Genomic DNA, 14085 nt, shown 5'->3' with positions numbered 1-14085 from the left:
ATACAATCATGTCTTTCCAACAATCCTCCAAAGTCTTACCTCATTCCAGCATGAACTGAAACGTCCAAAGTCTCATCTGAGACAAAGAAAGTCCCTTCTGCCTATAAGCCAGTAACATCAAAAACAAGTTAGTCACTTTCAACATACAATGGAGGTATAGGACTTAGGTAAATAACCCAGTTACAGAAAGGAGAAATGGGCCAGAAGAAAGGGATTAGAGGCTCCACACATGTCCAAAACCCAGCAGGGCAGTCGTTAGATCTGAAAGCTCCAAAATAATATTATTTAACTCAATGTCTCACTTCCAGGGCATGCTGGTGCAAGGGGAAGGTTCCCAAGGCCTTGAGAAGCTTTGACCCTGTGGCTTTGCAGGTTTCAACCCCCAACAGTTTCTCCCAAGGGCTAGCATTGAGTGCCTGCAGCTTTCCCAGGTGCAGGGTGTAAAGTGCCAGTGGATTTACTATTCTGGGGTCTGGAAGCTGGTGGCCCTATTCTCACAGCTCCACTAGGCAGTGTCCCAGTGGAGACTCTGTGAGGGAGCTCCAACCCAGCGTTTTCTCTCAACATTGCCCTAGTAAAGGTTATTCATGAGGGCTTTGCCCCTCCAGCAGGCTTCTGCCTGGACATTCAGGCTTTTCCATACATCCTCCAAAATCTAGGTAGAGGCTCCCAATCCTCCACTCTTGCATTCTGTGCACCTGCAGGCTTAACACCATGTAGAAGCTGCCAAGCTTAGTGCTCATACCCCCTGAAGCAGTGGTTTCAGGTGTACCTGGACCCCTTTGAGCCACGGTTAGAGCTAAAGCAACCAGGATGCAGGAAGCAGTGTCTCAAGGCTGCACAGGGTAGTGGGGCCCTGGGCCTAGCCCACAAAACCATTCTGTCCTCCTAGGCTTCTCGGTCTGTGATTTGAGGGGCTGCCACAACAGTCTTTGATATGCTTTTGGGGCCTTTTTTCTCATTGTCTTAATTACTCGCACTTGGCTTCTTTTTACTTATAGAACATTTCTGCAGCCTGCCTGAATTCCTCCCCTGAAAATGGGCTTTTCTTTCCAATCACATGGTTGGGCAGCAAATTTTCAAATCTTGTATGTTCTGCTTCCCCTTTACAGATAAGTACTAATGAAAACACATGGACACAGGGAGGGGAGCAACACACACTGGGGCCTGTTGGAGGGTGGAGTGAGGGGAGGGAGAGCATTAGGAAAAATAGCTAATGCATGCTGGGCTTAATACCTAGGTGATGGTTTGATAGGTGCAGCAAACCACCATGGCACACATTTACCTATGTAACAAACCTGCACGTCCTACATACATACCCTGGAACTTAAAACAAAAATAAAAATTTTAAAAAATAAGTAAATAAATAAATATAAGCTCCAACTTCAGGTCATTTATTTTCTCATGTATATAAGCATAGGTGGTTAGAAGCCTCCAGGCCACAGTATGAATGCTTTGCTGCCTATAAATTTATTCCACCAGATACCCTAAATCATCACCCTGAATTTGAAGGTTCCATAGACCGCTAGAGCAGGTGCACTATGCAGTCAGGCTCTTTGCTAAAGCATAGCAAAAGTGACCTTTACAACAGTTCCCAATAAGTTCCCATTTCCATCTGAGACCTCCTCACCCTGGACTTCATTGTCCATATCACTACCAGCATTTTGGTCACAACCACTCAACAAATCTCTAGGAAGTTCCAACCTTTCCCTTATCTTCCTGTCTTCTTCTGGGTCCAAACTTCCAAATTGTTTCAACCTCTGTCCATTACCTATTTCCCAAACTACTTCCACATTTTCAAGTATCTTTATAGCAATGCCCTACTCTTTGGCATAAATATTCTATTTTAATCCATTTTCACACTGCTAGAAAGAAATATCGTAGACTGGGTAGTTAATAAAGAAAAGAGGTTAAATTGGCTCACAGTTCTGTGGACTGTACAGGAAGCACAGCAGCTTCTGATTCTGGGGAGGTCTCAGGAAACTTACAATCACAGTGAAAGGCAAAAGAGAAGTAGGTATGTCTTATGTCTTACACGGTTTTAAGGAACCAGATCTCACGATGACTCACTATCACTATGACAGTACCAAGGGGAATGGTGTTAAATCATGAGAAAGCACTTCCATGATCAAATCACCTTCCACCAGGCCCCACCTCCAACACTGGGGTTTATAACTCAACATGAGAGTTGGGTGGGGACACAGATCCAGGCACAGTTTCAGTACCTGTTTTATGGTATCAATACATACATAGTAGCCATAAAGATAGTAGTTATCATCATTATCATTCTACTGATAAAAGATGTCAAAACTAAAAGGAGAATTAATAAATAAATATGACTATAGTAAAATATCCTGGGTACCTGTAGACCTCTCCCCTTAAATGTTCTTCTTTCTAATAATACTTATATTAAGGTATTTATCCATCCATTGATTTATCAATTTTTTTTTTCTTTTTTAATATTTTTAAAGTTTTGTGGATTCATAGTGGATGTATATATTTCGAGGGGTATATAAGATGTTTGGATACAGGAATGCCATGTGAAATAAGCACATCATGGAGAATGGGGTAACCATCCCCTCAAGTGTTTTTCCTTTGAGTTACAAACCATCAAATATTTATTAAGCAGCTACTACCTTACAGACACTATTGTAGTGTTGGGATTACCATTATTTAGATTTTGGTTCAATTCTCACTTCTTCAGAGAAGCATTTTCTTCCCCTCAAATATAAATAAGATCTCTTCATGATTATTTTCTTAGCACCATGCTTGTGCTTTTTGTACATATTTGTAATAATTGTATCTGTATGTATATTTGTTTTGTATCTCTCTCCCTCATGGAGAACAGAAACCAGAGCTTGGCATGGTGCTCCACAAACCAAAGTTATCCAATCCATATTAAAAAATGAATGACATGAACTAAAAAAAAAGGAGTTTAAAAGTAATCAAATAAAAATTATTATCTCCACCTAGCCAGATATGAGTATTGCTTAGAAAAAACAAACAAACAAGGAAAAGCTGGTAAGAACAAATGAAGTAGAAAGTGGAACATGTATTAGAAAATGCACCCCTCATCTAAACCTAAGGAAATACGCAAAATGTAGTAAAATGAGTGAGATTACTTAGTAAAAGAAAAAAAAGACAATAAAGAGGGTACAAATTAAAGAGTAGCTAAAGAAGAAACAGACAATTCCATCTTTATAAAATATTCTGTGCCTTCAACATATCCAATCCCCTAAATATTTGTTCACGCTTAGTCAAAGATACCCATTATGGTAGCACCTGATGTTACTTTTAAGTAATGAGGTTTCTAGTGATTTATTTCATTGTTTTAATGCTTTTCAATGTTTAATAACCATGTATGATGTTATGACAAAATACACTTTTTAAATTTAAAATGAAAATAACAATGCCTAGATTCTAACAGTGGATAATTCCAGGAGATACGGGATAAGGAGGATTATAAGAGTCTAATAATATTTTTCCCTCTGCTTTTTTGTATATATTTTTATTGTAACCCATCAGACACTTGATGAATTGATTGCTGCAATTATGTAAGACAGTGCCTGAGTCTTCTGATGACATTTGCATGCGAGAACAGTGGGGCATGTCAGAAAAAGTGTAGGTCACGTTTGAAATTGGAACAGTTACGTACCTTATATAGTGACTTATTCTTGAATTTATGACACAGAATTACACAGGTTTTTTTTGTTGTTTATATAACTCTTGTGCTAGAATACAAGACCCTCAAGATAGGGAGTTTGGCTTATTTCTTCACTTTCTGTAGGATCTGACACATTGTAAGTGCTTTACAGTGTCTTGAAAGGAAGTGAATTGTCTTAGTTTTGCCACAAAAGGTTGTGAAAGCTCAGCCATGCCAGGTAACATAACTTTGTTCTTTCTGAGAAGCACATTTTCTATTTTCCCCCTCATCAGCAATAGAATATGATCTTTCCTGCTTCAGGAATAATGTTGCCAGATGACAGAAATCTTCAGATACTTCAACTCAGGTGAGACACTTGGGTTTCCTCCAAAAAGAAGCAGGGCTTTGGAAGCTCATCATATGCTTCATTTAATTACTTGCCAATTCAGTGTTAAGTTTCTCATGATGCTAATGGAGCCCTTGAGAAAGCTGAGAGAACGGTAGAAAATGTCTTGATGTTTTAATGGGGTTGAGGGTGGCGAGTGTTAGATATAATTTAATCTATAGGAACTAATAGCTTTTGAAATAATCATGCCACTTGACTATCCACTGGAAAGCTACTCAGAGTAATTGAACACATATTCCAACTCAGAAAACTGTTGCTTATTTCCTTTTCTTTTTTCCTTTTTTTTGGAGATGAAGTTTCGCTCTTGTTGCCCAGGCTGGATTGCAACGGTGTGTTCTCGGGCACCGCAACCTCCGCCTTCCAGGTTCAAGCGATTCTCCTGCCTCAGCTTCCTGAGTAGCTGGGACTATGGGCACATGCCACCATGCCCAGCTAATTTTTGTAGTTTCAGTAGAGACAGGGTTTCATCATGTTGGCCAGGATGGTCTTGAACTCCCGAACTCAGGTGATCTGCCCACCTCGGCCTCTCAAAGTGCTGGGATTACAGGCGTGACCCACTGTGCCTGGCCTTTGTGTTCTTGATGTAAATACTGGAACAATTGGTTCTCACTTTAAGAACACCAGTGGGCAGCACCATTTATGACTTAATTCAGTGATCACCTTAAAACATTTTCACATATACATGTAAATTTTTAAAATGAACATTTTTTTCTATAGGCCTATGTGTGTGTGTGTATGTATATATGTGTATACATATATATACACACATATATATACACACATCTTCATGTCTTTATATGTGTGTTTGTGCATACATCTAACCATATTAAATAATTTATTTTTACAATGTGAGAAAAATATATATGAAAACTGTTCTATTTTACTTTGACTGGGGTCAGTAGATCAATCTGTAAATCTACAGAGTGAGACCATGCCACTATGGAGACCACTCACTAAATAAAGGCTTGAATTAGACTGTGTGGGCATATCCTGGCTTCTCCATCAATTAGTTTTGGAACACATGAAGACTTTTATTCTCTTCGGGCTTGATTTCTCCATCATGAAATGGTCTCCCCCAGCAACAACAGTTGGACTCTCACTACCACTTCTGTGCATATGGTGCACTGCTGGTACCTCTACTGAAACCCCTTTGCCTTTATTTGTGGCTATGGCATGGGGATCTGTCACCCCCATCCCACATTCCCCACCCCCCACCCACACACACACATGGCTCTATAGCTCAGCACTGTGCTAGGAGCTCTTGTGAAGAGGTTTCAGGAAGGTCAAATAATGACAATAAATTATTATTTATGTGATTTGCTTTGTTTTGTGTTTAACCTCATTCAAAAATATTTGTGAAATTCTACTTAGGTATCATTGTCTGGCTTATAGGAAGTGTTCAATAGATATTAATGGTTACATTCCTTATAATGGTTATCTTGAGAGGACTATAACATCCTGCTAACAACCATTTCTTGAGTGTGTTTGGGGTATATTCTAAGGTACTTGGCATGCTAAATTATTAGAAAATAGACAGGACTCCTTTCAATAAAATACTCATCTTGAGATTATTTATATAGAAATTATGTATGGACTGCCCTCCATTTAAAAGTTTTTAATTGGAAAGTATCTTAAGTTGTGGCCTGATATATTCTCCTGTTATCATTTTTTTTTTTTTTTTTTTTTTTTTTTTTTAGCATGACCTTCCAATTATCTTACTGGCAGGATCGCTGGAGACAACTGTCAGAGGGACAGTGGAATACACATTATTTAGTTCAACAAAATTCCAGCCATACCAAGAGCTGCCAAGAGGTACACCAATTAAAAATGACATTATTAAAGAATAAGTTCTGAGCATCTGTCCAAAGATCTGGTAAAATATAAATAAAACCTATATAAAGCACAGAATGTTAACATATTAAAATTCAAAGAGTGGGGTTTTAAACCTTACCTCTAAATGTTTGGCAGTCCTCCCATAAAAAGGCAAGGAATAATTCCTTTTTCTTTGAATATTAACTTGCTTTAGTGACTTTTATATAATGCATAGAATGAGGTGGAAGCAATGCAGTGTGACTTTTGAGGCTAAATTAGAAAAGGGGCTACATCTTCCACCTCTTTCTCTCTCTCTCTCTAACTCTCTCAGAATGTGTCTTTGGAACCCTGAACTGCCGTAACGGAAGTCCAGCTACCTGAAGCCACCGTGCTGGGGAGTCCCCAAAGCGAACAGTACTGGAGACATTGTCCCTGCTGTTCTCACCCCTAGAGCCAGCTGAAGCCAAACGGAGCAGTAATGACCTACTCCTGCCAATTCCTGTCCAAAGAGTACATTCATAATTGAAATAAATATTGCTCCAGCTTTATGTGAGTAAATGTCAGTGAGGTTTGTTACATCAATAAAAACAATACAATGAATCTTCACGGAGCTGGGGGATAGATGATGAAAAGGAGGAATATATTTTAAGATCCTATAGTTGTGAAATTAAAACAAATATTCTTTACTGTAACAAACCCAGTTTTTTCCATTTCCAAGATTTATTTAGCCCCACATGCCTCCTGAGCCACCTCCTCAATGGAGAGCTCCAACAGGTGTGTCTCCTGCTCTTCTACAACTACCATCTTTGTGTCTTTTTCAGCATTTCTCCAGGGGAGGACCAGCCCTCAGCAGGGACTCTACTGCACCCTCTTCAGGGAGCCAGCTACCTCAGCAGCAGTGCTGTGTAATCCAAGTGTCTACAGAGTCTCTGGCCCCTCTTGGCAATACTTAAACCAAAAGAGGGCACTGGTTATCACATGGTTTAATAGAGGGATAATTCAGAGTGAGAAAATGTTAATTATAGTGGCCAATGTTATTTCTGCTACTCAGCATCTATTAACCCACCATCTGGTAACTTTAACTTAATTTTGTTCACTGTTTTCCAACTTGGAACGTAGGGCTTATTAAATGTGACCTCTCCACTGATTTGCAAATGTTGGATGCGAGGGAAAATACAAGATTTCCTTGTTGACACATACCACTAAATGTAAAAGCCTAGATCCATAAAGCCGGTTTCCAAGGCTTAAGAGTAAATGTTTTATGCTAGAATATGCCATGAGCCTACAAGAAGCATCTAAATTAAACATATCCACATTTTTCTGGCTAATGCACCTACTGCTTTATCATGAGGCATTGGATTATTGTTATGGCGTTTAATCTGATTCTAGTGCAGCAGAAGAAGGGTTGTAATCAGTAACAGCTTTAGGAAGTTTAAATGTTTATAGGACAGATTATTTGATTAGTTGTTACATTATGTAAACGTTCAACAAAGTCATAACCGAGAGAGAGAGAGAGCAAGAGATAGAGTGAAGAGAGTTATGACTGTATTAAAAGTTCAGCTTTTCATTCTGTTCAGGGATTAACTTGACTGATAGGCCTATGATCTGAACTGTAATTTAAATTTTTCAAGAATAACATGTTCTCTGGAGTAGTAAGAAAATCTTGTTGCCGTTTTCGTATACTTCCCTGCAGAACATAATTTTGCGTGCATGGGGGGATATGATCACTGTACCTAAAGACTGCTTTTTATTGTAGTGATGGCGCTGTGTGTCTCTGTTTTCATAGAAAGGGTCCAGTTTCCAGGACCAAAAAAAAAAAAAGGACCCATCGTGCAAGGGAAAGTCATCATTAATTTAGATGCAATTTTATTTCCGAACACTTGTCCTAGTAGTTCCACCTCCTCAAGACCTCTTGTTAAGCCAGCCAAACAATAATGGAGGTCCCAACCCCATACACACTTTCTGACATGCAACGAAAAATCAGTGTTGATCTCTGGAGAAGGAAATTAAAGTTATCTGCTGCTTCTACCCATAACATTGCATCCATGTTATTTTCTATTGAGACCTGGAAATGTCCAAGTCATCTTTCTCTTATTGTTTGTGGGTTTTTTGTTTTTTGAGATGGAGTCTCTCTCTGTCGCCCAGGCTGGAGTGCATTGGCGCAATCTTGGCTCACTGCAACCTCCACCTCCCGGGTTCAAGCAATTCTCCTGCCTCAGTCTCCTGAGTAGTTGGGATTATAGGCACACACCACCACATCAAGCTAATTTTTGTATTTTTAGTAGAGACAGGGTTTCACCATGTTGGTCAGGCTGGTCTCAAACTCCTGACCTCATGATCTGCCTGCCTCAGCCTCCCAAAGTGCTGGGATTACGGGTGTGAGCTACTGCTCCCGGCCTTCTCTTATTCTTTTAGTCTTTTTCTAACCAATTCTGTCTCATTCTTTCTTCCTATCTATTTATTTATTATTCATTTATTTTTACTTGTTTCTATATAGATATACAAGAGACTTTTAAGTATGCAGACTTATCAGTAGCCTTTCTGCCTTAATTCCACAGACATTGGGAAGTATACATTCTGTAGGTTTTTGACATGTTCTGTACTAATAAGTTAGTTTTATACCCCTAAATACTGGGACTTAAAACAACAACCACATATTTAGCTTTAAAATTCTGAGTTGGGAATTTAATCTGGATTCAAACGGGTGATTCTTATTTCCCAGCTTCACTCACTCATGTATGTGCAATCAGCTACTGAGTCATCAGAAGGCCAGATGGTCTAGCCTGCTGGAAAATAAAAGACAACATGATCAAGGACAAGTTAGAATAACTTCCCACTACAAGCCACAGACACAAAAGAGAGCACAGCCAAAAGTTTAGCAAAGATTGAACCCAGACGTTTTCCAAAATACAGAATCACAAGCTAAATAAGTGGTTATTTTAAGTAATTAGGTTTTGAGATTTTTGTTAAATAGTAATAGCTAACTAATACAGAAATTGGAATCTAGGACTCGGAAACTAACATAATATATTTCATTGGCTTTGATAAAGAGTGGCAGAAAGAAGCTGAAAAGCGAGGAAACACCAGAGGCTGGGAAAACGTTGAGGTAACTTTTGGAGCTGGCTGGGTAAATGGCAGTCCCTTTCATGGAGTATCAAAGTAAATGGCAGAAACACAGACTACAGCATTTTGAAAGGTACAAAAAAAGGTACCAAACAAACTTTTGGTTTAACTGAACAAGTCTCCAGTCAGTATGCTACAGATAACAGTTAGTTGGTCCTAGGTACTGCTGTTCCCTGAATAATGTGGAGGTGAGGGAAAACTAGCAGCCCCATGGAGTTTAAAATTTGTGTACAACTTTTGGCTTCCTGCAAACTTAACTACTTATAGCCTACTGTTGACTGGAAGCCTTAGTGATAATATGAACAGTCGATTAATGCATATGTTGTATGTTATATATATTATATACAGCATTCTCACAATAAAGTAAGCTAGAGGAAAAGAAAGTTGTATTGAGAACAGCATAAGGAAGAGAAAATATATGTCCTATCCGTTAAGTGGAAGTTGATCATCATATGGGTCTACATCCTTATTGTCTTTATGTTGAGTAGCCTGGGGTGGTGGAGGATGAGTAGGGGTTGGTCTTATTGTATCAGCGGTGGCAGAAGTAGCAGAAAGTCTGTGTATTAGTAGTCTTGTGCAATTCAACCCCATGTTGTTCAAGGGTCAACTGTACATAGTACAAGTCTATAAGCAGAACATACATAGAGAAGATATCCAAATTGCTAAGTGAAAACTAAAGCTGTTTCTAAGCTAGACTCTCCCTAGGAAATACAATTCTCTAAGTCAAATTAAACCTGAAGTCAAAGCTTAAATATTTAAGAATTCATAAATAATTAAGGTGATGCCTTGTAGACCCTCTCAGCTAGATGAAGGGCTTCCCAGGGTCTCACGGGTGTTGTTAAATAGTTGCCTGACACACCAGATATAGCTTGGGATTAGCCCAGAGAGCAAAATATGTCTTGACAACAACTTAGAGTGTGGCTTTTGGTGATGAGGCTAAAAGGAATTACAGCATATGAGACTTGCAATTCATTTGTGTCCATGACAGCTTACTCAAGTTTGACTGGGAGTTGTGTCTAAAGCCCTACCTAATAGTGAATTGTCACCCTGGCTGCTTTCAACTTGCAGATGTCTCAATGTCTTCATGTTTCACTCACCTGTGGAGTCATGTTTAGCTGAAGAGTCATATCAGGTATCCCTGGGTTCTTATATCATACCATCATCATGATAGCCAACTATCAACTTCACAGCCTTCCACTTCTATGTAAATCACTGGAGATAACACTTCAAAAGATTTTCAAAAACTATTCAGAAACTAGAAGTAATAGGGTGGAATAAGAATCAAGGGTCACTAACTGGCTACTTTAACTTTTGTTGGAACACCAAAGAGAAATTTGTATCAAAAAATAAGCAGCAAAATAACAGTAAATATCCAACAAACTAAAAAACCACCTGGTACTGAGTCCTCTAATGTTTCTATTCAATTGATATTGGAGATATGATTTCCAATGTGGTTGTATCCAGCAAGGTGGACAGACACAAATCTGGTTCTCACCAAGTAGCAGCGATAGAAAATATAAACTGCTCAGGAAATGAGGGAAACCATCAGATGGCTGGGTAATGTGATTACAGCTAAGGGACAGTGTTCTTTATGTAATAATATTCTGGTCTGTTACATTCAATAAATCTCTTCTTGATAGAGTGCCAGGGACTTGCAGTTATGAGAGTGTCAAACCACATGGCCTCAAAGGGAAGAGTGTACTTTTGAAGAGGGATCTCAAATGGCTGTGAACCCCGACAGTCATGATTCTCACTAAATAGTCCATCAGATGTTTGTGCCACTCCAGTCATTTCATCCCCTCTCTTAGAGAATTTGAGTCCTCTTCCTTTTAAGTACCACCCGTGGGACCTAGCTCTACATTTTGAAAAGCAAATAAACATGCTTCCTTACCCCCAAGGCTTCAGATATTTTCTTCATTTATAATAGATTTACTGCACATATACCATCTGCAGGGCTCTGGAGACTTCGTAATGCAGAAGTAGCAAGAAGGCTCTCTGCTCCTACGGAGTGCACGGTCCAATAAAAATACAGTGCACGCAATTAGGGGAAAAAAGTGGAATAGTTTGCTCTATTATGAAATGGTGCATTATAAAAACATTTGTGTCCTCCAATGGTTTAACTTTTCTAAATTAACAGCCTTGAGTTTCTTTTATCATCTGTTGAATGGCACAATTTCTCAGCATTATCTGAATATTCTGTTGTCAGAATCCTTAAAACTAAATAGAGAGGTAGATGAGGATGGATGGATGGATAGATGATAGATAGATGATAGATGATAGATAGATAGATGGATGATAAAAGAGCATGTATATGTGTCAAGCACCATAGTAGGTATTGGTGACATAGATAAAATACTAACTCTTGTTTTCAAGAAAGATGCAGTGTAATAAGAGCTATGGTGTATATAGGAATGCTTTTTGGTGGGAACTCATAACAAGATCACTCAGTTTATATTAAAGGTGTATTAGGCAGGGTTCACTAAAGGACCAGAACTATTAGGATAGGTATATACCTGAAGGGGAGTTTATTAGGAGAATTGACTCACACGATCAAAAGGTGAAGTCCCACAACAGGACATCTGCAAGCTGAGGAGCCAGGAAGCCGGTCCAAGTCCCAAAACCTCAAAAGTAGAGAAGCTGACAGTGTAGCCTTCAGTCTGTGGCTGAAGGCCCAAGAGCTCCTGGTAAATCACTGGTGTAAGTTTAAGAGCCCAAAAGCTGAAGAATTTGAAGTCTGATGTTCGAGGACAGGAAGCATCCATCACTGGAGAAAGATGGAGGCTGGAAGACTCAGGCAGTCTAGTCTTTCCACGTTCCTTTGCCTGCTTTTATCCTGGCCTTGCTGGCAGCTGATTTGAGTATACCCACCAAGATTGAAGGTGGGTCTGCCTCTCTGAGTTCATTGACTCAAACGTTAATCTCCTTTGGCAACACCCTCAAAGACACACCCTCAAAGATTGAAGGATTGTATCCTTCAATCCAATCAAGTTGAAACTCAGTATTAACCATCACAGGGCGGAGAGGAACGGCTTCCTGGGTGATACGAAGGGAGACTCACTGGTAGGCACATAGACACATAATAGCCATCAGGAAGTTAAGAAAGTGTATAAAGCAGAAGTAAAGTATGTAATATGGAGTCTTTTACTGGAGACAGCATATTAGTAACTAAAAACATTTAAATTCAATTTAAAAGCAAATTTAAAAAATGCAGGTTAGATTATGGTCACAAGCCAACAAGCTGTAAAATGACTTAGAGTTTGGGAGAGAGAAAAGGAGGTGGAAATTAAAACAGCAGAGGGCATCAGGGCCGAGACCCAGAGAGGTGAGAGGGATGTGGATGCCAGGCCTTTGCTAAGTCATGTCTGTGATGAAAGGCAATGGAAGTGGCTTGGATCTTCAACTCATACATACTCTACTGGACATTCAGCTCTTCCACTGCCTCTTTCCACGGGGGCATATAGACTCAGTGAAGCCTTCATTGCTGTGGAGAGTTTTCATCCTATGTCCCATCTGATGTGCCATGTATTCACCTCTAAAACATGATTTTCTCTTTACTTTAAAAACTTACCAAGCAGATTCCTTGGCTTCTTTCCTACTAGTGCTATCTGATTTTGCTGAGTTAAAAGGAGGTACCAAAGGAAAATGTTTAGGGTGCATTTATCGCATGCGCAATTCAATCACTGCTGGCTATCTAGAATCCTCCATCTGCAAACTTAACAGCAAACATCTAATTTACAGAGAGGCCTGTACGTATGTTGAGGAAGACAAAGGCTCCCTGGATGTGCAGCTACTTTTTCTAAAGAGATGGGAGGAGAGACTGCTGCCAGAGCTGCTTCCAAGGCCCCGGAGTCCAGAGAGTGACTGTGGCCCCTCCTCCCATCTCAAACCTTCTTTTGCATTAGTATCTGAATTCTTCCTTAAGACTTGGCTAACCCCGACTACTGTAAAAGCATCATGAAACAGACTTTCTGCTAGTTTCTCACCAGTAGCAATTTCCCCAATAATACTAAATCCCTTCTGGGGCTGTGACTGAAACAAAGGGAGCCCCACATCCACTTGGAATGTGAATGCCATACCTTCCACCAGTGCTTGTACATCAGAGGTCTCTTCATCTGGCGAGGACACCTTCCTGCCTCCAGAACTGATTCCCTTTCCCCATCAAAACCAGACCTTGCTTTCCAAACCAATAGTAGTCCCCACCTTCTTCCATTGAAGCGTTTTGTCTACAAGAAAACCAGGTGCATTGTCACTGGAGTTTTCTTACTGATCTTTGCTTCCAAAACCAACCCTTTAATTCGCTGATCTCTGCCAGCTCTTAGGTGTGTGTACATTAAAAACGCAGAGATGGTAGGCAGGCCTGACCTCTGGCTCCTTGGGCAACTTTGAGCTTCCACGAAGTTTCCAGTTTCATGGAAACTCTCCCCGTGTAAGCTTTTTCCACCCATATCTTGGCTGAAGACATATGCTGGTGAGCCAGGCAAGGCCCCAGATGAACTTCCAGGATTCATTTTGTTTGTTCATTGGAAGCCTAGAGAAAATAATTTTCAATTTATTTCATGATATTTCACACCTGACAAAACAGCAAGAAGATGATTCCCGTGCCTTTCAATGGGCGTGCCGGAGTTTTTGAAGGAGATGACACGGAGCAGACAGGCTGCTCACGCTTCCAGCATGCTGCTTGAAGGGATCACTGGAAACAGCCGGCCTACTCGGGGAACAAATGTACTGCCTTTGCTGTATCCAGGCCCTGATGGCGGATGTAGAGGCTTTACTATTTTGGTGGGGATATGAAGCATGAGAAACTGAACCAAAGGAAGAATGTGACTACCTATAAGTTCTGTTTAAAAAAAAAAAAAAGTTTCAGGCTAGACCCAGTGGCTCATGCCTGTAATCTCAGAACTTTGGAAGGGCGAGGCAGGTGGCTCACATGAGGTCAGCAGTTCGAGACAAGCCTGGCCGACATGGTAAAACCCTGTCTCTGCCAAAAATACAAAAATTAGTCAGGCACACTGGAGTGCGCCTGTAATCCCAGCTACTTGGGAGGTTGAGGTAGGAGAATTGCTTGAACCCAGGAGGCAGAGGCTGCAGTGAGCCGAGATCA

Source organism: Mandrillus leucophaeus, unplaced genomic scaffold (genome assembly GCF_000951045.1).
Source record: "Mandrillus leucophaeus isolate KB7577 unplaced genomic scaffold, Mleu.le_1.0 Scaffold667, whole genome shotgun sequence".
Classification (NCBI taxonomy): domain Eukaryota; kingdom Metazoa; phylum Chordata; class Mammalia; order Primates; family Cercopithecidae; genus Mandrillus; species Mandrillus leucophaeus.
Note: the sequence above shows the minus strand (reverse complement) of the source record.